The sequence below is a fragment of the Gorilla gorilla genome, chromosome 9, assembly GCF_029281585.2.
Source record: "Gorilla gorilla gorilla isolate KB3781 chromosome 9, NHGRI_mGorGor1-v2.1_pri, whole genome shotgun sequence".
In the NCBI taxonomy this organism is placed as follows: Eukaryota; Metazoa; Chordata; class Mammalia; order Primates; family Hominidae; genus Gorilla; species Gorilla gorilla.
The window spans coordinates 125,491,197-125,515,139 of record NC_073233.2 but is presented as its reverse complement, the minus strand read 5'-3'; the positions used below and the strand labels follow the sequence as shown (position 1 = coordinate 125,515,139).

The 23,943-nt window shown below is 48.4% G+C and overlaps 1 protein-coding gene across 4 annotated transcripts in view; it reads left to right on the top strand.

Moving 5' to 3' along the window:
• Positions 1-23,943, top strand: part of DSCAML1 (DS cell adhesion molecule like 1) — a 368,891-nt gene that overhangs the window by 224,302 nt on the left and 120,646 nt on the right. The gene's annotated exons all lie outside the window — the stretch shown is intronic.

Below are 23,943 nucleotides of genomic sequence, written 5' to 3'. Positions count from 1 at the left end.
TGAACACCAGGAACCCTGACTTCCTCCAGGCTTCCTCACCAGCCAGCTGGGTGACATTTCCTCACCTCCCAGGCCTAGGCTGGAAACTCGGAGAGGCCACAGCTGAGCAAGCCCTTGTGAAAGCCACAAAGGCTTTCTGCCCTGTGAGAAATGTTTACTCATTAGAAGAGGAAGGCAAGAATGTTACAGGGAAGGGGTCCCGATCCAGATCCCAAGAGAGGGTTCTTGGATCTTGTGCAAGAAAGAATTCAGGGCGAGTCCATAAAGTGAAAGCACGTTTGTTAGGAAAGTAAAGAAATAAAAGAATGGCTATTCCATAAACAGAGCAGCCCCAAGGGCTGCTGGTTGCCCATTTTTCTGGTTATTTCTTGATGATTTGCTAAACAAGGGGTGGATTATTCAAGCCTCCCCTTTTTAGACCATATAGGATACCTTCCTGACGTTGCCATGGCATTGGAAACTGTATTGGCGCTGGTGGGAGTGTAGCAATGAGGACGACCAGAGGTCACTGTCATCACCATCTTGGTTTTGGTGGGTTTTGGCCAGCTCCTTTACTGCAACCTGTTTTATCAGCAAGGTCTTTAGGACCTGCATCTTGTGCTGACCTATCTTATCCTGTGACTTAGAATTCCTTAACCGTCTGGGAATGCAGCCCAGTAGGTATCAGCCTCATTTTACCCAGCCTCTATTCAAGATGGAGTTGCTCTGGTTCAAATGCCTCTGAAAGGAGCACATCTGTAGGTGGGGGGAGGACGGGCTGAGGACCCAGACCCAGGGCCTTCATCTGCATCCACTCTTCCTTGTTCACCTTCCTCTCAAATAGCTGGTCCCAGCAGGCTAGCACAGAGCTCACCTGGGCTCCAGGGCAGGTTCTTCCCCTGGGAATACCCGAAATCTCAGCAAAACAGTGTGATGAAGGCTAGTGCTCCAGGAGGCCAGAGAGACCAGATGAGAGTGCTGGACAGAGTCCAGAGAGTGGGCTCCTCCTTCCAGCGTGACCCCTTACTCACTCAGTCCACGATCTTAGGAGCATCATTCCCTCTCTCTGCGCTTCAGTGTCCTCCTCTGTGAAATGTGCACAGTAATACCTACCTCTAGGATGGGTAAGAGTGACAGCTGCTCAGTAAATTGTAGCAATAACTGCAATGATAAGGATGATCTCCAAAGCCCTTTGCTGCTCTCAAATCCTCTGCTCCCAGGCCAGGGATATTTCGCAAGCCCCCACAACCATTTGTTCTAGAGGCAGAGGGCCCTGGGCACAGGCGTGATCCCTCTGGAGCACTGGTCTCCCAACATCTTCCCCACCAGGGCTCTGCTCGTCTCCATAATGAGGTTTGAGTTTCATTATATCATTTGTCTGGTGCCCAGCAAAACATCATCATAGGCACAGGTTCTGCAAGAGGCCAAGAGTAATCTATAAAGCTTAGCATCTACCCTCAGCTGCCATGTGTGGGAAGCTGGCCTTGCAGCTGGCGTGGGGCCAGGCTGGCAGGGAGCTGGATCCTGATTCCTCTTCGAGCTCCTCAAAGGAACAAGGCTTCAGCCTCAGCACCAGGTTCCAGCTGCCGTGGCCAGTGGCTTCTTAGTGTCTTAGCTGGACCTCCCACTCCCACCCCTGTGAAGGGTCATGACCCTCGGTGGCCCCTGAGTGGTAGACATAATTAGCAGAGGCCCACGCCATCTGCCACTGGCCACCAGGGCAGCATGCACAAAGTGTGGTAGTCAAGGGAGATATTAATAGGTCTTGCATACACACACAATAGATGTTGTAAAGGGATTGGTATTCCTTTGCCGCAGGACTTCTCAGGACCTTAAACTGCTCAGTCACCAAAAATGTATTGAGCACCTACTAGGTGCCAAGTACTCATCTAGCTGCTTGGAATAAGTGGTGAATAAGACACACAAGTTTTATGCTCTCATGACACTTGTGCAGAGGGAGGTATAAAATAAATTTGCAAGTCAATAAGAGAACTTCAAATGGTGAGTGCTGTGAAGAAAGCAAACCAGTAAAGGGATAGAGGGGACTGATGTGTTAATATGCACTGTGACTGTCTAAGGAGAAGCAGAACTGCATGTTCTATAAGCAAGTCTCAGAACTGCAATTCCTTGGAAAGGTATTGAGGAATGCTCTAGAATGGTCCTAACACTCAAATCTAAAGCGTTCATCCTTGGCATGAGATCCCCCAAAAACTACCCCATTATCTCCAGGATAGCATCTGAGACGCTCCAGCCGACCCCGCCATTCTAGCTCACATCCCCCCACCCCTCTAGAAAGCTGAGCCAGCGTGAACATCCCCCAACACATTCCCGCATTCCCACATGATCAACACGTTCCTGCTTCCCAGAAAGGCTCCAGTGCCTTCTTTGCCTGGCAAACATGTCCTCATCCTTCAAGGCTGTATTAGACAGGGTAGGTGATCCAAGATCTCAATGACTTAATCTTATACAAGTTTATTTCTCATTCACATCCCATGCCAGAGAGTCAGGAACAGCTCTGTTCTTCACAGTTCCTTCTTTCTCCTAGGGGCCCAGAGCCCTCCACTGGATTCCCTGTATGTGGCCAGCAAGGGGAGAAGAGAGTAAGTGTGGAGGAACATGCAGGAGACCTTAGGAGCCAGGCCTGGAGTGAGTTCATCATTTCAACTGCATCTGTTGGTCAGACTGAGCTGCATTCACAAGCCTACCTGGCTGCAGAGGGGCCGGGAAACGGAATGTCACTCAGCCTACAGGAAGAGGAAAAGTGGCCAGTAGCATTATCTCAGTTCAAGTGTCACCACCTTAGCCAAGGTAGTACAGAATGAGGGAAGTGGCTTGGTGTAATAGAAAGGAAGTAGGCAGGGCTTGGCAGGGTGGCTCATGCCTCTAACCCCAGCACTTTGGGAGGCCAAGGTGGGAGGATCAAGAGTTTGTGACCTGGGCAACAAGACGAAATCCCACCTCTACACAAAATACAAAAATCCCATCTCTACGAAATACAAAAATCCCATCTCTACAAAAACAAGGCTGTGCAGAAGCTCTTTAGTTCAATTAGATCCCATTTGTCAATTTTGGCTTTTGTTGCCATTGCTTTCGGTGTTTTAGACATGAAGTCCTTGCCCATGCCTATGTCCTGAATGGTAATGCCTAGGTTTTCTTCTAGGGTTTTTATGGTTTTAGGTCTAACGTTTAAGTCTTTAATCCATCTTGAATTGATTTTTGTATAAGGTGTAAGGAAGGGATCCAGTTTCAGCTTTCTACATATGGCTAGCCAGTTTTTCCAGCACCATTTATTAAATAGGGAATCCTTTCCCCATTGCTTGTTTTTCTCAGGTTTGTCAAAGATCAGATAGTTGTAGATATGCGGGGTTATTTCTGAGGGCTCTGTTCTATTCCATTGATCTATATCTCTGTTTTGGTACCAGTACCATGCTGTTTTGGTTACTGTAGCCTTGTAGTATAGTTTGAAGTCAGGTAGTGTGATGCCTCCAGCTTTGTTCTTTTGGCTTAGGATTGACTTGGCGATGTGGGCTCTTCTTTGGTTCCATATGAACTTTAAAGTAGTTTTTTCCAATTCTGTGAAGAAAGTCATTGGTAGCTTGATGGGGATGGCATTGAATCTGTAAATTTCCTTGGGCAGTATGGCCATTTTCAGGATATTGATTCTTCCTACCCATGAGCATGGAATGTTCTTCCATTTGTTTGTATCCTCTTTTATTTCCTTGAGCAGTGGTTTGTAGTTCTCCTTGAAGAGGTCCTTCATGTCCCTTGTAAGTTGGATTCCTAGGTATTTTATTCTCTTTGAAGCAATTGTGAATGGGAGTTCACTCATGATTTGGCTCTCTGTTTGTCTGTTGTTGGTGTATAAGAATGCTTGTGATTTTTGTACATTGATTTTGTATCCTGAAACTTTGCTGAAGTTGCTTATCAGCTTAAGGAGATTTTGGGCTGAGACAATGAGGTTTTCTAGATATACAATCATGTCGTCTGCAAACAGGGACAATTTGACTTCCTCTTTTCCTAATTGAATACCCTTTATTTCCTTCTCCTGCCTAATTGCCCTGGCCAGAACTTCCAACACTATGTTGAATAGGAGTGGTGAGAGAGGGCATCCCTGTCTTGTGCCCGTTTTCAAAGGGAATGCTTCCAGTTTTTGCCCATTCAGTATGATATTGGCTGTGGGTTTGTCATAGATAGCTCTTATTATTTTGAGATACGTCCCATCAATACCTAATTTATTGAGAGTTTTCAGCAGGAAGGGTTGTTGAATTTTGTCAAAGGCCTTTTCTGCATCTATTGAGATAATCATGTGGTTTTTGTCTTTGGTTCTGTTTATATGCTAGATTACATTTATTGATTTGCATATATTGAACCAGCCTTGCATCCCAGGGATGAAGCCCACTTGATCATGGTGGATAAGCTTTTTGATGTGCTGCTGGATTCGGTTTGCCAGTATTTTATTGAGGATTTTTGCATCAATGTTCATCAAGGATATTGGTCTAAAATTTTCTTTTTTGGTTGTGTCTCTGCCCGGCTTTGGTATCAGGATGATGCTGGCCTCATAAAATGAGTTAGGGAGGATTCCCTCTTTTTCTATTGATTGGAATCGTTTCAGAAGGAATGGTACCAGTTCCTCCTTGTACCTCTGGTAGAATTCAGCTGTGAATCCATCTGGTCCTGGACTCTTTTTGGTTGGTAAGCTATTGATTATTGCCACAATTTCAGCTCCTGTTATTGGTCTATTCAGAGATTCAGCTTCTTCCTGGTTTAGTCTTGGGAGAGTGTATGTGTCGAGGAATTTATCCATTTCTTCTAGATTTTCTAGTTTATTTGCATAGAGGTGTTTATAGTATTCTCTAAAGAGCTTCTGCACAGCAAAAGAAACTACCATCAGAGTGAATGGGCAACCTACAAAATGGGAGAAAATTCTCGCAACCTACTCATCTGACAAAGGGCTAGTATCCAGAATCTACAATGAACTCCAACAAATTTACAAGAAAAAAACAACCCCATCAAAAAGTGGGCGAAGGACATGAACAGACACTTCTCAAAAGAAGACATTTATGCAGCCAAAAAACACATGCAAAAATGCTCACCATCACTGGCCATCAGAGAAATGCAAATCAAAACCACAATGAGATACCATCTCACACCAGTTAGAATGGCAATCATTAAAAAGTCAGGAAACAACAGGTGCTGGAGAGGATGTGGAGAAATAAGAACACTTTTACACTGTTAGTGGGACCATAAACTAGTTCAACCATTGTGGAAGTCAGTGTGGCGATTCCTCAGGGATCTAGAACTAGAAATACCATTTGACCCAGCCATCCCATTACTGGGTATATACCCAAAGGACTATAAATCCTGCTGCTATAAAGATACATGCACATGTATGTTTATTGCAGCATTATTCACAATAGCAAAGACTTGGAACCAACCCAAATGTACAACAATGATAGACTGGATTAAGAAAATGTGGCACATATACACCATGGAATACTATGCAGCCATAAAAAATGATGAGTTCATGTCCTTTGTAGGGACATGGATGAAATTGGAAACCATCATTCTCAGTAAACTATCGCAAGAACAAAAAACCAAACACCGCATATTCTCACTCATAGGTGGGAATTGAACAATGAGATCACATGGACACAGGAAGGGGAACATCACACTCTGGTGACTGTTGTGGGGTGGGGGGAGGGGGGAGGGATAGCATTGAGAGATATACCTAATGCTAGATGACGAGTTAGTGGGTGCAGCACACCAGCATGGCACATGTATATGTATGTAACTAACCTGCACATTGTGCACATGTACCCTAAAACTTAAAGTATAATAATAAATAAATAAATAAATAAGTAAATAAATAAATAAATAAATAAACAAACAAGGCAAAAATCACATCGCTACAAAAAAACACAAAAGTTAGCTGGGCATGGTGGGTGTCACCTGTGGTCTCAGCTAATCACAAAGCTGAGGTGGGAGGATCACTTGAGCCCAGGAAGCAGAGGTTGCGGTGAGCAGTGATTGCACCACTGCACTCCAGCCTGGGTAACAGAGCAAGGCCCTAGAAAAATAAAAGAGAGAGAGAGAGAAAGAAAAGAAAGGGAGAAAGAGAGACAGAAAGAAAGAAAAGAAAGGATGTAGGGTTTGAAATCAACAGACCTGAGCTTCTGTTTTGTCTCTACAATTTATGCAGAGGGTGGAGGGTAGCCTGACTTCTGTCACAGGACCAGCTCTCTAATTTTGTACAAGTCACTCTATAGGTCTCCGTCCCCTCATCTATTAAACAGAGATGATGATGGCGATAATGATAACAATTACCTGGGAGGATTGCAGGAGGATAAAATGGCATAGTCTGCATGAAGTGCCCAACCCATGGCCAGTGCTTACAAATGTTATCTACGATCAGCATGAGCTCTGAGAACCTGGCTTAGGCTACCAGTCCTCAGGCCCCACTTTGTCACGGAGATGACAGTGGGGGAGGGGGGAGATAGCTGTCCAAGAGATATCTGCCCATCTCAGAATGAGCCTGCTGTGTGGCTTTGAGCTTTGGCATGCAGAGGACAGGGTCTGCACCGTCCCTGATCTTGTCACACCCCCTACTCAGTCTTCCACCGCCATCAAGCTCTGAGTGAGCCTGGCCATGCATCTGTCACACCTAGAGGGCAGCCTGGGCCAGAGACACAAACAGCCTGTAGCCAGCTGAGTGCTGAGGGAGAGGGGGAAAAAAACACCAAAAAGGTGAGACAGTGGGCCTAAGCACAGGGGATGGGGGCATGGTGAAGCCATTTCCTGCCACCCACATGGAGCCCCTTCTGTGTGGCAGACACTCATCCAGGATCTTAGGATAGAGCAGTGGAATAACAAAGATCCCTGCCCTCATGGGGCTTATGATCCAGCAGGAAGAGATAGACAATGAGTCATAATAAACAAGTAAATTAGATACTGTGTTTGTGTATCAATGCCACGGTCAGAAATGCAAAGGGGCATAGGTACAAATACACGGTTTGAGAGAAGAAATAAGACCTAGTGTTAGATATAGATCAATAGGGTCACTAGAGTTTACAGTAATCTATTGTATATTTCAGAATAGCTAGAAGAGAAACATTCAACTGTTTCTGGCATAAAGAAAAGACAAATATTCAAGGTGATGAATATCCTCAATTCACTGATCTGATCTTTACAAATTTTATGAATGTATTAAATTATCACATGTACCCCCAAAACGATGTACCTTTAGTACACATTGATTTTTAAAACAGAAGAAATACTAAGGAGAAAGCAGAGCAGAAAAAAGCAGGTGAGAAGGGCAGGGGAGGGGCGGGATGCAGCACTGAACAGGTGGTCAGGTCGTCATTGAAAGTGAGGTTTGGCCGGGCACAGTGGCTCATGCCTGTTAATCCCAAAACTTTGGGAGGCCGAGGTGGGCAGATCACCTGAGGTCAGGAGTTCAAGACCAGCCTGACCAACATGGTGAAACCCCGTCTCTACTAAAAAATACAAAAATTAGCTGGGTATGGTGGCAGACACCTGTAATCTCAGCTACTTGGGAGGCTGAGGCAGGGGAATCGCTTGAACCCAGGAGGTGGAGGTTGCAGTGAGCCGAGATCGCACCACTGCACTCCAGCCTCGGTGACAGAGCGAGACTCCATCAAAAAGAAAGAAGAAAGAAAGAAAGAGAGAAAGAGAGAGAGAGAGAGAGAGAGAGAGAGAAGAAAGAGAAGGAAAGAAGGAAGGAAAGGAAGGAAGGAAGGATAGGAAGGAAGGAGGAAAGAAAGAAAGAAAGAAAGAAAGAAAGAAAGAGAGAGAGAGGTTTGAGCAGAGCCTTGAAGGAGGCAAGGAGTGAGCAGCAGAGACCCAGGCAGAGCCTCCCAGCAGAGGGACCAGCAAGAGCAGAGGTCTGAGGCAGGAGGGTGCTTTGCGTGTTCAGGGGCAGCAAAGAAGCCAGAGCAGCTGCAGCAGGAGAATCGCCGGGACCTGCAAGGCCTATTGATTGCGGATGATTGTTCTAGAGCAGAGAAATGTCCCTTTGGCCTCTTGAGAGCTGTGTGTTCTCTGGTGAATAAAAACAATAACAAAGGCTAGGGAGTGCTTCTCAACGTGTTCAAAGAAGAGTGTCTCTGCACAAAGTAGAGAAATGGATTCCATCTGGGAAGGCAGTGAGTTGGCCCAGATACTACTCATCAGTCCAAAGAGACCAGCAGAGGTTTAAGTTGCCATACCCTGGTACATTTCTATGAAACAGGAGTGTGAGTCAGTCCTCTGAAGCTTTAAACCAAGCTTACACTTTTCCCTCTTGCGGATACAGTGTTAAACAGACATCTTTTCCCAAAAATAGAACTGCTTGGTGACATGGAAAACTATGTGGCAGGGAACCCTCCACCTCGGTGAACTCCACTAGTGGGCCCCTGGGAACTCCTGGGCCACTACGCCTTTGGCACTTGCAGCCTTCTTGGCACTTTCACCACCTCCCCTTGCTCAGGCTTTGATCTCCTAGTTAGACTGGCATCCGTCACAGATGCAGAGAAGCCCACGGAGTGCATCATCCATTTCATCCATCATTTCTCCTCATGTCTTCCTTCCATTGCCAGGGTGCACAGGCCTAGCCCAGCCCTTTTCACATGTCGTATGTTGTGCAAATCTGCCCTCAGAATGGTCCTCGCTGTCACACGGCTCATCCCATAGAGAAGCAGTACAACACCGGTCTATTTTCTCAATCAATTCCGCTTTGAGGTCCATTATAATAGTTCTCGTCTTCTCCCCACCACTTACAACACTGACTGCTTTTACATTTTCCAAACAAGAGAAAGTGAATGCAATGGTCACAAAGTAGGCACAAACTCAGCAAACACATGGTAGACACACCTCATGGGGAACAAGGCCTAATGACAGGTGAACGTGTGATTCCCTCTGGCACGGAGCTTCCTTTACATCTATGAAAGCGTGGAAGTAGAACCTTCACAAGCAGAGGGGCTTTTGTCAGCTTTTTTAAAATGCAGCTGGCCCCTGACTTCTCCATCCCAGTTCTTCCTAGCCTCTGCCCAGGTTCCATATTTAAGCAAGCCTGGAGAGCTGGGGAACGGGAGGGCCAAGCTGAGCTGTCCCAGCACCATGCGTGCTGCCATGTCATCCATTTCATCTGGTTCTCAGCTGTTCTTTGGGATTTATTTCCCCTCTCTCTTTCCTTTATGCCCTCTTTGCTGAATATCCCAACTTTCTTCCTATATGCAAGAAATAAACACATTAAATAAAAGACAACCTGCCCCAGAGTCAGCTACAAGCACCCTCCACTCCAGGACCAGCTATTGGGTGGGTGAGACACCACTAGGAAATGGCCTTGGTGCTGCAGTGACTGCTCTTGGCGTTCACTTCATTTCAGCAAGCAGTTGGCTAGGATGGGAGGCTGGAACGGGGGCACATCAATGAGTGATTGTAATAATAACCTTGAATTTTCTGCATCAGATCCTTCCATACAGTGTCAGCAAGCCTTCCAACATCCTTATAAAATAGATATGATTGCCTCCACTTTAGAAAGAAGGAACTGATAGCAGGGTGTGGTGTAGCACACCTGTAATCCCAGCTACTCAGGAGGCTGAGTCAGGAGAACCACTTGAACCCGGGAGATGGAGGTTGCAGTGAGCCAAGATGGCACCACTGCATTCCAGCCTGGGCAACAGAGTCTGTCTCAAAACAGAAAAAGAAAAACAAGGAAAGAAAGAAGGAACTGAGGAGAAAAGTTAAGCACCTTCATTCGTTCATTCATTTGTTCATTCATTCATTCACAAGGTGCCTACTCTGTGAGCTACTGGCCAAGAACTAGTGTTCAAGCCCAAGTCTGTTAGATCCCACCAGTTTCTGGTGACTCATGCTTCTTTAACCTTGGGCCTCAGAAAACTTGCCCTGCAGCCAAGGAGACCCACATGTCATTTCGGTGCAACTCACAAAGTGGGGTTAAACACATCTGATGCGAGTCACATGTCACATGCTGTGGGAGCTGGAAGCAAGAAATGATTCCAAGGGGATCTGGAAAGGCACACAGAAGACGTGGCATTTGCATGGGGCTGGCACACACACCCTGGCGAGGAGCCCTGGAGTCCAGTCCCTAGAGAGAGGGGGTGTTGTTGTGTGTATGGGAGCAGCCCATCCTAGGAGGCAGGCATATGAGAGGCTTGGGGGGCTCCCTTGGGACCCACAGTGCGTCAGTAACTGGAGCTTGAGCTCCTCAGACTCCACATGGCAGGACAGCATCTTAGAGGGCCACTTCCATGCCCCTAGCAGCTGGCCCTCAGTGCTGGGTCAGACCCAGAGCCCCAGAAAGCCTGCCCCTCTGAACCAAGGGGCATCAGGGGTCTGTGACACCCTATTCCCTCTCAACACTGTCTCTGCAGCAGAGGCTGTGAGTCTACGCCTCCTCCCTGCCCCTGCTTCCCACTGTCCCCACTCCTCCAACATGTTCCTCCTGGACTTCTATGCTCATAGAATTGCTGTATGCAATCATTTATTCATGCCACATCTACCAGTTGGCTATTGGTGCCAGGCATTGTGGAAGGTGCTGAGGAAACAGCTGGAGTCAAAGCAGACCTGACGCTGTACTCTGGGAGCATGTGCCTTAATGGAGAGATGAATACATAAGTGGCAGTTGCAATGCCGTGTCATGCAGTAAGCCCAGGGCATTCTGGGGCAAGTACGAGGGGCATCCTGCCCTTCCTGAGTGACCTGCAAGGGCTTTTCAGTAGAAGTAAAGCTGAGCTAGAACGTGAAGATAAGTCGTTAACCTAGGGGCTGGGTAGAGTAGGAAACAGACCCAGACCATCACAGGCAGAGGGACCTGCACATGCAAAGGCCCAGAGGAGAGGAGAGGAGAACAAGGGGTGCTATAGGAAGAGGTTCTGGGTGGATGGAGCAAGGCAAGGGGCAGGAGGATGCTTGGAGACATGACTGGAGCAGCCCCACAGAACTGTAGCATGTGCAGATTTCATCCCCATAGCCGCACAGAGCTGCTGCAGGATTTTAAGTGCAGGAGTGGCAGAATCACAGAGCGAGGTCTGAAGAGTCATCTGGCACAACTTCTCATTTTGGACAAAGAGGCCAAAACTCAGAGACAGGAAGCAGCTTGTGTGGTGTCACTGTGGAACTGGTTAGAACTCAGGTCTCCAGACTCATTGTCCAGTGCTCACTGCCCTGGGCTACAGCCTCGCCTCCCATTAGGGAGGGATCTGAAGATGCAAGAGGGAGAAGACACAGGTCCTCCTCCCACTGCCCTGCTGAGAAGAGGAGAGCCTGCCTTCCTCACCAGGTGCTCCAGTGCTGCCCAGAGGCACAGACATGTTCACCAATAAACTCTGTGTCCGCAGCAGCCTGGGGAGGGGTCTGCCCCTGCAGCCTGAGATCTCCTGCTCACCTGCCAATAATGGCTGTGCCCAGGGGCCCCAGCACCCGCCCTCCATCTCTATCCCTGAAACCCATCTGGCGGCCCTGGAGCCCCGCCCTCAGGAGAGCTCTTGGTCCAGGCGCCACCAGGGTGGGGAGTTAAGGTTGGTTAGACATTTCCTCTTACTGCCTTATTAATTATGCAATACAGTGATGATTAATTTTACAGTAAGAAGTAAAGCTGTTGGAGGGAATGGGCAGTGGGGGAGAAGGGGCACAGGATGAAAACCATTGCCCCTAAAACAGGGATGGGCAGGCAGGATGTTATGCCAATTTTTCTCTGACACTCTGAGTCTCAGGGGCATCTCCCAGGGACTTAGGAAACTTGCACAGGAGCTAGATTTCTGCCACCCTGGTAAGAGGCAGGTGCAGAAGCAAAGCCATGAGGTTTGCCTGCCCCAGGTCCTAACAAGGTCCCAGAGAGAGCCTTGGCTAGGAGTCAAAAGGCTGGGTTCTGATTCTGGCTTTCCCGTGAGTTAACTGTCTGTCCTCAGTTTCTTACATGTAAAACAGGATTATCAACTCTCACCTAGTCTACTTGAATGGAGCAATACGCAAATCAAATGAGAAGGGTTTGAAAGCACCAGTGTAAAATACAATGAGGATATGACAGTAGAGAAGGGGACTGCAGTGGCTACAGGGCTGTTCTGGACAGCTTGAGACATCAATTCATCCCTCTGGGCTTAGTTGCACACCTCCTGAAGTTGCTGTGCTGATTAAATAAGATACTGTATTCAAAACCCTAGCACAGTACCTGCACAAAGTAGGCACTCAACAAATGGCGACTGGATTTAGAGCTATTATTATTTCCATCATCACCATCACTAATAAAATGCAGACCTTTCCAGCCCTTAAATTCTTCACTGTGTCCCTGGTCAAAGTGGCCCCCCCTTTCTTTCAAGGGAGAAGCCCACTTCAATGCCCCATCACACCCTTATCCTGCCCCCACCCCTCCCAGCAGCCAGGCCTGTCTAAATTCACTTGGGGAACTCACCCAAGGAGCTCTGGGCAGGGGGCTGGAGCTTCTCTGGGTTTGGGGCAGGACTTTCCCCCTTTGGCTTCTTCCTACCTAGCCCTTTGCCCCTCCCCCCAACTCTAGGCCCTTCCTTCCTGTGTCCCACCCTCCCTCTCACCCCAGCCAGCCTGACATCCCGACACCTGAGTGGCGAGCCCTGCTGTGGCTTCCGTGCCCTGGGCAAGGGTCTCTCTGTAGACATTCTCCCCTCCTTCTCCAATGGGAGCTCTCTGCCCCTTCTTCAGCCCAGGGACATCTGTGGTCTGAAGAGCGCCTCTTCATGCCACCAAGCCAAACTTGGGTCTGCCTGCCTGGCTCAGCAAAGCCAAACACTGATGCTGAGATTTGCAACGAGAGGGGGGATAAAAGGCACGTATTGCGGGGCACCAAACAAGAATCAGACAAACTCCCTGATGGCTTACAAGCAAGGGCTTATAAAGGAAGGGTACATTTCAGAAAAGCAGGAGTTACAGGCAAAATCATAAATCCATACATAGTGCAAGGTTATACATGGGTTTGGCACAAAAAGGTGAGATATATTGAAGTGCAGGGCTTAGAGGTCACAGGTGGATTTAGAGATTTTTAAATTTGCGGTTGGTTACGAAAGTGAGGCTTTGTCTAAAAACTCGGGGTCAGTGAAAAGGAATGTGAAGATTTGGCCTGAGGGCATGACTCTCCCCAGTCCTCTCAGGAAGGGACTCAGAAAGACTGGCTGGAGTTCAGTCCTCAGTGTCCCCTTACCTGAGCTGTACATGATGGCGGTCAGCATTTTCCATTGGGTTTGGGTCTGGGTTTCTGAATATTAAGATGTTATCTCTGGTGTCTTTCTTTTCTTTCTTTCTTTGTGTCTGTCTTTCTTTCTTTCTGTCTGTTTTTCTATCTTTCTTTTTCTTTTTTTCCCCATATATGGAACGAGACCACCACTTCTGTTGTCCTTCCCAACTTCTCCCCAACCTCCCCTTTCCCCTAGTTTATAAGACAGGAGAAAAGGGAGAAAGCAAAAAGTTGGAAAGAAACAGAAGTAAGATAAATAGCTAGACGACCTTGGCGCCACCACCTGGCCCTGGTGATTAAAATAATAATAATAATAATATTAACCCCTGACCAAAACTACTGGTGTTATCTGTAAATTCCAGACATTGTATGAGAAAGCACTGTAAAATTTTTGTTCTGTTAGCTGATGTATGTAGCCCCCAGTCACCTTCCTCACGCTTACTTGATCTATTATGACCCTTTCACGTGGACCCCTTAGAGTTGTAAGCCCTTAAAAGGGCTAGGAATTTCTTTTTCGGGGAGCTTGGCTCTTAAGACGCGAGTCTGCCGATGCTCCCGGCCAAATAAAAACCTCTTCCTTCTTTAATCCAGTGTCTGAGGAGTTTTGTCTGTGACTCGTCCTGCTACACATAGAGACGGGGTTTTTCCATGTTGCCCAGGCTGGTGTTGAGCTCCTGGGCTCACGCAATCCACCCTCCTCAGCTTCCCAAAGTGTTGGAATTACAGGCATGAGCCACCGTGCCCAGCCATTATCTTTGCTTTCTATAGGTAACTGAACATCTCGTGGCTCCAACTTCCTTGGGTGGCTATTGTTTTATTATCTTCTTGCTTCTCTGGTTGCTCATTTACTTCTCAGGGCTAGTAAGGTGCCTGGAATTTCCCTGGAAGGGACTCAAGATTTTCCTTTATTTCTATGTTTGGGGGGACCCTGGCAGGCCCTTAAGAGGGGTCCCCGCTCCACCTCACTTGCTCATGTTTCGTGAAATTTCATGGATCTGTGGTGCCCGTAGGTGCTGGCAGCAGCTTCTCAGTTTGCCCACAGCTTCTTTTGTTGCCTCTATGGCACCCGGCACTGCCCTGTGCCTGGGAGACACTGGCTAAACCTCATCACCCATCCCCGTCTTTTCTGCTTTTTGTCCCTCTCCTCTGATCCTGCCACCAGGGTTCCCAGTCCTGGTGGGAAATGTCCATCATTGACATTTTGGACCTGATCATTCTCTGTTGTGGTTGCTATCCCGGGCTTGTAGGATATTTAGCAGTGTCCCTGGCCTTTACCCACTAGATGCTAGAAGCAACTGCTCTCTCCTCACACCCAGTCATGACAACCAAAAATGCCTCCAGACATTGCCATATGTCTCCTAAGGGGCGAAAATCACCCCTTGTTGAGAACCATGGCCCTAGATCTACACCCTAGATAGATCTAGGCCCCTAAAGCCTCAGCCCGCTTTTTCCCCACCCCATCCCTGCTCCCTTGCTTTGTTCCTTCTCACTGCCTCCCTCCTGATCACCCCACAGCCAAGTGGCACTTTATAGCCCACACTGGACTAAGCACCTTCTGCGGCTGGAACAGCTGCTCTTTCTTCCGGCTACCCAAAGCCAGAGCTGCTCAAGATGGAGACAGAAAATGCAAATTGCACACAGTGAAATGCTTTGCTGATGCCTGGGGCCTCTCCCTTGTTTTCTGCTCAGATGAAAGGCAGGAAGAGGGGCTCGTGTGAGGCGGGCAGGGACTCCTGGGAAGCTGCAGCTCGCTTTCTACCCAGCTCCCACTGTACCCAGCCCCCTCCAGGGACGGTGGTCAGGAGGGGGGCTGGGGAAACTCCATGCTCTTCAAAGGCACAGAAGAAGGTGGAGAGCAGGGTGGAGCCTTCTTTCCTGCACCTTAGGGCTTCAGAGCCCCACGCCTCTTCCAGGGAAGCAGCCCAGACTGGTATTAAGTGTTTTCAGCCTAATCCTGAGAGGTCACCTTCTGTCTCTAAGTCAGAGCCTCCCCTGCCACACTGCCTCTGCACCTTCTTCCTGCAAGTCCCCCACCTGCTTAACCTCCCACTCATGACACCTGACTCTCATAGACTAACTACGGGCATCTTAAATTCCTTCAGCATCACCATGAAGTGCTCAGAATAATCCCTTTATGGCTATTGGAAAGATCCCTCACCCAAGATCTAGCCCAACGTGCATCCTGCCTGGTCCTGTGTGGACTGTCCCTTCCCTGCATCCATCTCCAGGAGAGGGCATTGCTCCCCTCTCACTGGTGAGATGCTACTGTGCCACCACTTTACTAGCATCCTCCACCCCACCAGACCAATTTAATCCAACAAAAAGGGATTCATACTGCAGCTAAGAAGATGTGGGCATGTCGGCGGTGAAGCTTCTAGAATCTAGATGGATGGCTACATAAGGTCGCCAGCCCTTCCCTAGTGCACATGAAGTCCCGCTGGACAAGCTGACTTCTCTGGGCCTTTGACCCTCACTGGGAGGCCAAGGACGTGGTTACACCCATCTCTTCAGTGGTCAGCAATGATGAGGCCATACTGGGGCATAGCTGTACCATCAGAGCGAGTCCCCACTTCCAGGGCCCTGGGGTCAGGCGGTATCTCACGTAGGGTAGGTCCATGGGATGCATCTTTGTCTTCACCTTTTTCCACCACCCCTCTGCCTGCTTCCTTCAGGCCCACTAGCAGGGTGAGAAAAACTGGAAAAGATTTAGATTAACTGGACAAGATTTAGATTGACACCTGTGAGTCGAGAAAGGAAAGGGTCTCCAGTTTCTTTCTCTCTGTCTCCGTAAGCATAACCTAGTTCATCCTCGTAACACCCTTCTACCCTCCGGAAACCCTCTGTGGCCCTCTGTGGCCCATCAGATGAGCTAGAGCCCCTTGCCCTGGCATTCAAAGCCTGCACCATGCAGCCCACAGTCTGTACCTGCTGGACCTCCTGTAGCCCCCAACTGACCCCTCAGCTCCAGCCAGAACTGAGAATGTCCCTTCTCCCCATCTCCCTGCAGGGTCACCGAGCTCTTTCTGTGTGCCAGGCCCCATGCTGATCACTTCATAATGCTTCATCTCCTGCAATTCTCATAACGCGCCTCTGAGATTGGTGCTGGGATTAACCTCCTTTTACAAATGTGGAAACTGGGGCACAGAGGAATTGGAAACTGACATCAATAAGTGGCAGAGCCAGACCTTGGCCCCAGACAGTGCAACTGCAGAATCTGCTGCACATCCTACCCTCCTCCTCCACCTTCTCTTCCCCCTCCTCCCCCGCCCCTCCTCCAGGACCCTTGGAATAAGCTCCCCGCTGGCTTCCTGCTGCCAACCTCACTCCATTCAGAGCCCCCTCCACACTCTGCAGGAGAGGGCTTTCCATGAATCAGAGCTGATCACCATAGTTAAGCTGCCATGTCTGTAGGGCCCAGCATGACCCTCTCTCCCTCTGCTGAAAGCCCTGAGCCACCACCTATGCACAGGCTAAAAGGCAGGCTCCTCTCTGGTCACTCAAGTCTTCACACTCAGGCCCCGTGGTGTCTAATTCATCACCCGCCAAACCCCTGTTCTCCCCGCCCCTTGCATCCCTGCTTCCCAGATGCTCCCTGCCCTTTCGTGCCTTAACACCTTTGCATATGATGTGGCCTTCACTTCCAATACATCACCTCACTCCCAAACTGGGAGAGAAGACACACGTGTCCTTCAGGACCCAGCTCAACTGCAACCTCCTCTGTGACACCTTCCCTGACTCTCCCAGAGACAGCGGTCACTTCATCCTCTGGGCTCCCTGTGCACCTTGAGCTGTTCCTGTCAGGGAGTTTGTTTCTGGGTCTGTATCCACCTCCGCAGATCCTGAGCCCCTGGAGGTCAGAAGAGTTCTAGTCAACCCGTCATTACTGAGCACTTGCCATGTGCCTGATACGCAGGCACCAGGGGTCCAGATCTGAACAAGATCTTGACCTTCAAGGAGCTTCTGTCTAGCAGAGAGCTGGCATGAAATACCCAATCTTAAGAAAGGTGATAAATAGTATGAGAGAGGTGGCCATGGGTTGCTATGGGAGCCCAGACATGGGGTAACACACCCATCCAGGGCAATGCCCCACCTGCGTGCAAAGGCCATGGAAGAAGCTGTCTGGCCAAAAAAAGGAAGCAGCTCAGAAGGAAGAGGGGCCATGCAGGGGGCCCAGCATGAGCAGAGGCACAGAGTGTGGGGTCTACAGGAGATGCAAGGTGCCATCATGTGAGAAGATGGTAGAGAAGAGGCAGGGGGTGTGGAAGCAGTCAGAGGGGATGAGTTTGGGTACTGTCTCCATTAGAACTGCATTTGGCTGTATGTAATGAAAACCCTCCACAACAGCGTGGCCAAAGTAGAGACCTGTTTTTCTTGTCTAACAAGGAGTCTGGGGACTGGCAGTTCAGGGCTGACCCAGGAGATCAGGCTCCTGTTCCCTTCCTGCTCTGCCATCCTCATGATTGCAACACAGCTGCACTTCTGAGCCTCACTTTCCAGCAGGAAAAAAGGAGGCAGGACGATGTTTAAAATGTTTGTGCCAGGCCGGGCGCGGTGGCTCACACCTGTAATCCCAGCACTTTGGTAGGCCAAGGCAGGTGGTTCACTTGAGGTCAGGAGTTCGAGACCAGCCTGGTCAACATGGTGAAACTCCGTCTCTACTAAAAATACAAAAATTAGCCAGGTGTGGTTGTTCCCACCTGTAGTCCCAGCTACTTGGATGAGGCAGGAGAATCCCTTGAACCCAGGAGGCGGAGGTTTCAGTGAGCCGAGATCGCACCACCGCACTCCAGCCTGGGTGACAGAGCAAGACTTCATCTCAAAAAATAAAAATAACAAATAATAAATAATAGAATAAAATGTTTGTGTCCATGGTATCTGTCTTTTACTATTTTTTGAAGTTGTGGTAGAATATGCATGACATAACATTTCCCATCTTAACCATTTTAAGTGTCCAGTGCAGTGGCATGAAGTATATTCACATTGTGGTACAGCCATCGCCACTATTTCCAAAACTTTGTCATCAGAAACTCTGGACCCACTATGAGCAATAGCTCCCCATTCCCCCTCCCCTCAGCCCCTGGAAACCACCATTCTTCTTTCTGTCTCTATGAAATGGACTACTCTAGGGACCTCACATAAGTAGAATCATACAGTATTTGTCCCTTTGTGTCTGCCTTATTTTACTAAGGATAATGTCCTCAAGGTTCATGCATGTTGTAGCATATGTCAGAATTTCCTTCCTTTTAAAGGCTGCATAATATTCCATTGTATGTGTATGCAATGTTCTATTTATCTATTCATCTGTCAGTGGACATTTGAGTTGCTTCCACCTTTTGGCTATTGTGAATAATGCTGCTCCGAGCATGGGTGTACAAATACCTCTTCCAGTCCCTGCTTCAGTTCTTGTGGGTGTATACCCAGACACTTCTGGATAGATACCCAAATTGCTGGATCACATGGTGATTCTAGGTTTCATTTTTTTTGAGGAGCCATCCACTGTTTTGTTAGCTGCTGTGCCATTTTATATTCCCACCATCAGTGCACGAGGATTTCAATTTTGCCACATCCTTGCCAACACTTGTTATTTTCTGAGTTTTGGGTTTGTTTTTTAATAATAGCTATCCTCATGGGAATGAGGTAGTATCTCAATGCGGTTTTGATTTTTCATTTCCCTAGTGTTGAGCATCTTTTCCTGTACTTATTAGCCATCTGTACCTCTTCTTTGGGGAACTGTCTATTCAAGTCGTTTGACCATGTTTAAACTGGGTTGTTTGGTTCTGTTGTTGAATTGTAAGCATTCTTTATATATTCTGGATATTAACCCCTTATCAGAGATATGATTTGCAAATATTTTCTCCCATTCCATGGGTTGCCTTTTCACTCTGATGGTTGAGTCCTCTGATGCATAGAAGTTTTACATGTTGATGACGTCCAATTTATCTATTGTTTTCTTTTGTTAGCTGTGCTTTTGGTGTCATATCCAAGAAATTGTTGCCAGATCCAGTGTAATGAAGGTTTTCCCTTATCTGTTCTTCTAAGAGTTTTATCATTTTAGGCTCTTGCACTCAGGCCTTCGATCCATTGTGAATGTCTGTCCTTTCTGTTTGAAGAAGAAATGCTTTCTTGGAAGCCCTTCCCTATCCTTCAACCCTCAAGAAACTTGATCTCATCACCCAGAACAGGCGGTGATGGACAACTTTGCCAACTCAAAAACATTTGTAAGAAAGGGAAAATAAATATTGTATAGACAGCAAGCAGTGTCTTCCCAACCACGCACTTCCCCGGGCCAGCCTGGGACAATACTGAGCACATCGCGCACCTGTAGTAAGCAGACACTCGGGTCTGTGCCTGTTGAATTCCCTGGTGAATGGTCAACTGGGAACAGGCCAGTGGAGTGACTTCATGGAGGCAGAAATGACCCTGGATTTGACACTAAAGGTGCAAGCCCTGGCCCGCCACTTCCAGCCTTGCTGCCTCCAGCAAGACACTTCACCTAGCTGAACCTGTTGTCTCGACCTCAAAATGATGATAGCAATCACTTTCCTTTACATCAGTGTTTCACAGATTACAGGACCCTCTTGCATATATTATCCTTTTCATCCCCACAAGGACCCTGTGAAGTAGATAGGGTAGGATTTAGTTAATCTCTGTTTTCAAGGTGAGGAAATGATTGCCCAGAGAGATTAAGTGATTTACCCAAGGAGGCTCAGCTGAGTGCCAAAAAGGGCCCTCTAACTTCCCAGGCAGTGTGGTCCCCTTCCTGCTCATCTCGGGGGCAGGGGAGAGGGGGGTGGATTGTGAGTGTCAAATGAGGGCCTGGACAGGAAAGTGCTTTGCAGAAAAATGGGTGTGTTTGGTTTTTGAGTGTCTGTGTAGATTGGGGATGGTTCTATTTGCTCCATAGGAGATGCAACAAGATGAGATTAGGTCAAAGCAGGAGAGTCAAGGCACCTGCTTTCCTCCCAGGCACCTGTTGAGATAATTATCAAGGCTGAAGGGCTGCTCCACTGACTGACATTCCCCACAGCCCAGTAGGGACGTAGCTCCCAGAGAGGGTTTTTACTCTACAGGTCAGACACCTTCCAGGTGCATGCCCACCCCGATGGACCTGCAGGCTGTGTTACCGCAGCTCCTCACCTCTCTCCCTTCCCCGCAGCTGCCCCCACCCCATCACACTCTGTCCCCCACCTTCTCTTCCCCCTCCATACTCCCTCCTTTCAAAAGTGTAATGAGTCTGATAAGACATTGTCTCCTTAACAGGATTAGCCACGGAGATCTCTTGTCCCCTCCCACTCATTCTGTAATACTCCTCATCTCGTGTCCTGTAATTTTCTGCTGGTATCAGAAGCTCTGGACCACCTCGGTGATATTAATTTCTCCTCGATCTTTAATGGTGTGACTGCTGATATGCTGAGATGCCCCCCACAGCCGCCAGGCCACCAAGGCCCTGTGGGTAAATTACACGAAGCCCTCAGAGGCTCTCTCCCTCCAAAGTCAGCTGCTGTCCCCTCCAGACCCCCTTTCCCCAACTGCCCCATCTCCCAGTTCTGGGGGCAGCAACTACCTCTATCTTATAGGCCAAGGAGGCAGGTCTAAACATGGCACTCAGGTGGCAGAAGGATGACAAATGCATGCCCCCAATCCAGTTCTTCCCTTCCCTTTCTACCCTGCCCCCAACACGTGTCCCTCGGAAGACTCTAAGCAGGGTGCAGGCAGGGAGAGTCAGGCACAGTGGGGGAGAGGGCTGAGCTCTGGACCTGAGTTCTCCTCCTAGGTCTGTGACATAGAAAACCTAATGACTTATACAACCTTTCTGAGCCTCAGTTTTCTCATCTGTACATTGGGGATGACCATATACATCTGGCAGGATTGTGGTAAAAGCTCAGAGTTCAGGACCTGACACACAGCAGGTGCCTGGCTGGAGTTTAGTGGGATTGGAGAATGCAGCTCTTGGAATTTACCCAGAAATGCTTTCTCAACCCTGAGGTATATCCCCAAACTTTTTGTTTGCACCAATTCTCTCTGACCTTTGTCCTTCCAGATATCTTTTTCTTTACACGTTTTTAGGGACTAATGCAGAGGAAACTTTATGGCCCTTCAACCCAAAATGTTAATTAGAGGATAACGCAACATGTAGGGTGAATCCTGAGAAGAGGGGGCAGGAAAAGAAGAGAATTGCCTGACCCCTGCCCCCAGCCCATGGCTGAGGACAGAGAAAAGGGGCATCCTGAGAAAGGCCATGTCCCACATAATCTGGGGCCAAGGGCAAGAAGAAACCCTGACTCGGGGTCAGCTGGGCATTTTCAGGAAGAGAGAGAGATACAGGCAGGCCAGTGCCCGGAGGAGTTAACAGAGGTAGAGAGGAAATTGCCAGAGTCAGAACAGGTGAGGCTGGAGCTAAATCTAAGTTAATTTGGAAACAGTTTTGTGATCGATTGTGCAGAGAGTGTCAGCGAGTGAGAGGTGGGAAATTGCACCTCTCTGGTGAATGAGCTCAGAATTCCAAGTGTGCTGGGGAAGCTGGTGCCACGTTGGCCAATGCCAAGGTGGGGAGGCAGTGCGTGTCCAGGGAGCTGGCGGGGCCCGTCTCCTTGCTCAGAAGATAAGTGCACAAAAAGCATAGCAGAAATCATCTATTATACCTTTACTGTATGCCTAGCCCAGTGTGAAACCGCTATCTAAATTTCTCAGATAATGTTTGTAACACCCTGAAAGCTGGCCATGGGCAGCAGCTAATGTCAATAAACAGACACTGGGCTTTCAGGCCAGACACTGGGGGCGGGGAGGTGGGATTTGAGGCCTCTGTCCTGAAGGAATGTGGAGTCACACAATCTAGGTTCGCATCCCAAATGTGTTGTTCTCTAACTCTGTGACTTTAGGCAAGCTTCTGAATCTCTATGAGCCCAGTTCCCTTGTCTATAAAATGAGGATCATATTGCCCGCCTCTCAGGATGAAACTGAGGCAATGCATGTAAAGTATCTAGCACTAAGCCTAGAACATAGTGGAAATTATCAATTAAGAGGTATGTCCTCTTAATTGGCAAGCTATCAGTGAATTTTACAAATTAATAGTAAAAGGCCAGTATATGATGAAAGCTGGATAAGGGGTATAGACACTGTGAGCTAGGGGTAGCAAGAAATGACTAAGGGCTGTCAGGAGACAAGGGAGAAGAGGTGCTGAGATGACCCAGTGTGGAAAGGTTGGTGCGTGGACCAGTAGAGTTGGGGCAGAGCACTCATATACTCATATGTTCACATGTTCACAACACAAATGTTGATGGGACTTGGAACATTTCTACCTTTACTGATAAGCTCCCTGGCTGGCATGGCTGATGTACATACAGTCATGCCGATTAGCCTATAAGTTTAAAAAGCAGAGGTTCAAAATAGCTGAATTGCCTCTGCTATTTGAGCAACAGCAGAGGATTTTTAACAGTTCTAAGAAGAAGAAAATGGGAGTCAAGCATGATCTAGAATCACTGGCACAGCAGTCACTCCAAGCTCCGGAGTGTACCGATGTAGACGTTGGATGGAAAGCTGTAAGTCATAATCGTGAGAGCAATCGTTTATCACGCAATCACTGTGCAGGCGCCGGGCCTGGCACTTTAATTCACATGACCACTACAGCTCTGTGTGATTGGTACTATTATTAGCACAATTTTATAGATGAGAAAACTGAGTTAGAGAGGCGAAGTAACCTGTGCAAGGTCACACTGATAGAACGAAAGTCTATCTGACTTCAGAGCCACGTACTTGCCACTGAGGCAGAGTAGCCAAGATTCATGCGCTCATTCAATCATCCATTCATTCATTCAAGGAATATTTTTGGAGCACCATCTCGAAGGTGTTGTAACTGAAACTGAGCCCAGAGCAGTGACCAACATGTACCGGGCCTTTACCAAGTGCCAGGCTAGGGCTATGCTGAGGACTGGGAGGCAGGGGAATGAGCCCACCTGCTGCTCCTGGCCTTTGGAGGCTGCAGCCACTCATTGTGGGGCTTCTGTGTGCAGGAGGAGGCCATTGGAGGCCTCTGAGGCAGGTAGACCCCTGGAGTGGGAAGGTGGTGATGGGGAAACACATGTAGGAAGGACAGAGGGATGGTCTCCACTGCCACCCAGTGCCCTTGGAGCCACACAGGGACACAGGGGCAGACACCAGATGGCTGCAAGAGGTCACAGTGCCATGTCCCTTTTAGCCACATCCCCTTATGAGAACCAGTAAGACCCGTTTTCTCCTTGTCTGTGTATAAGCACCCCATTATTACCAAGGCATGAAAAAGCAGAGACAGAAATGAGCCCATGTGAGGCATGGTTCCACGGCAGCCCAGCGACTCCTCCCGGTAACTCTCTAGAGGGTGTGATCAAAACCACTTTGTAGATTTCGAGACTGCGGGGTTTCTTCTCTGGGACTTGCATCCAGGTCACACAGCTGTAAAGCTGGCCCGATCTTCCAGCTCTACATCCAATGCTCCATCTCCAATGTGATCCAACCAGAACTAACGGTGCACTCGGGAATTCCCAGCCTTGGCCCAGCTGTTATGGGGAGGTTCAGAGGAGTGATACTGATGTATCACTCTTTAAGAAGCCTGCACCCTACCTAGGAATACAAAGATGACCCCATCCAAATGTGGAACTTGAGGCCCTCCTGGGTCCCAGGCTGTGGCCCAACGGTTGGAGCCATGAACTGTCTGGAAAGGGAGAGAAGGTTCTGGTTAGCTGGACTTTAAGAGAGGGTCTAAGAGG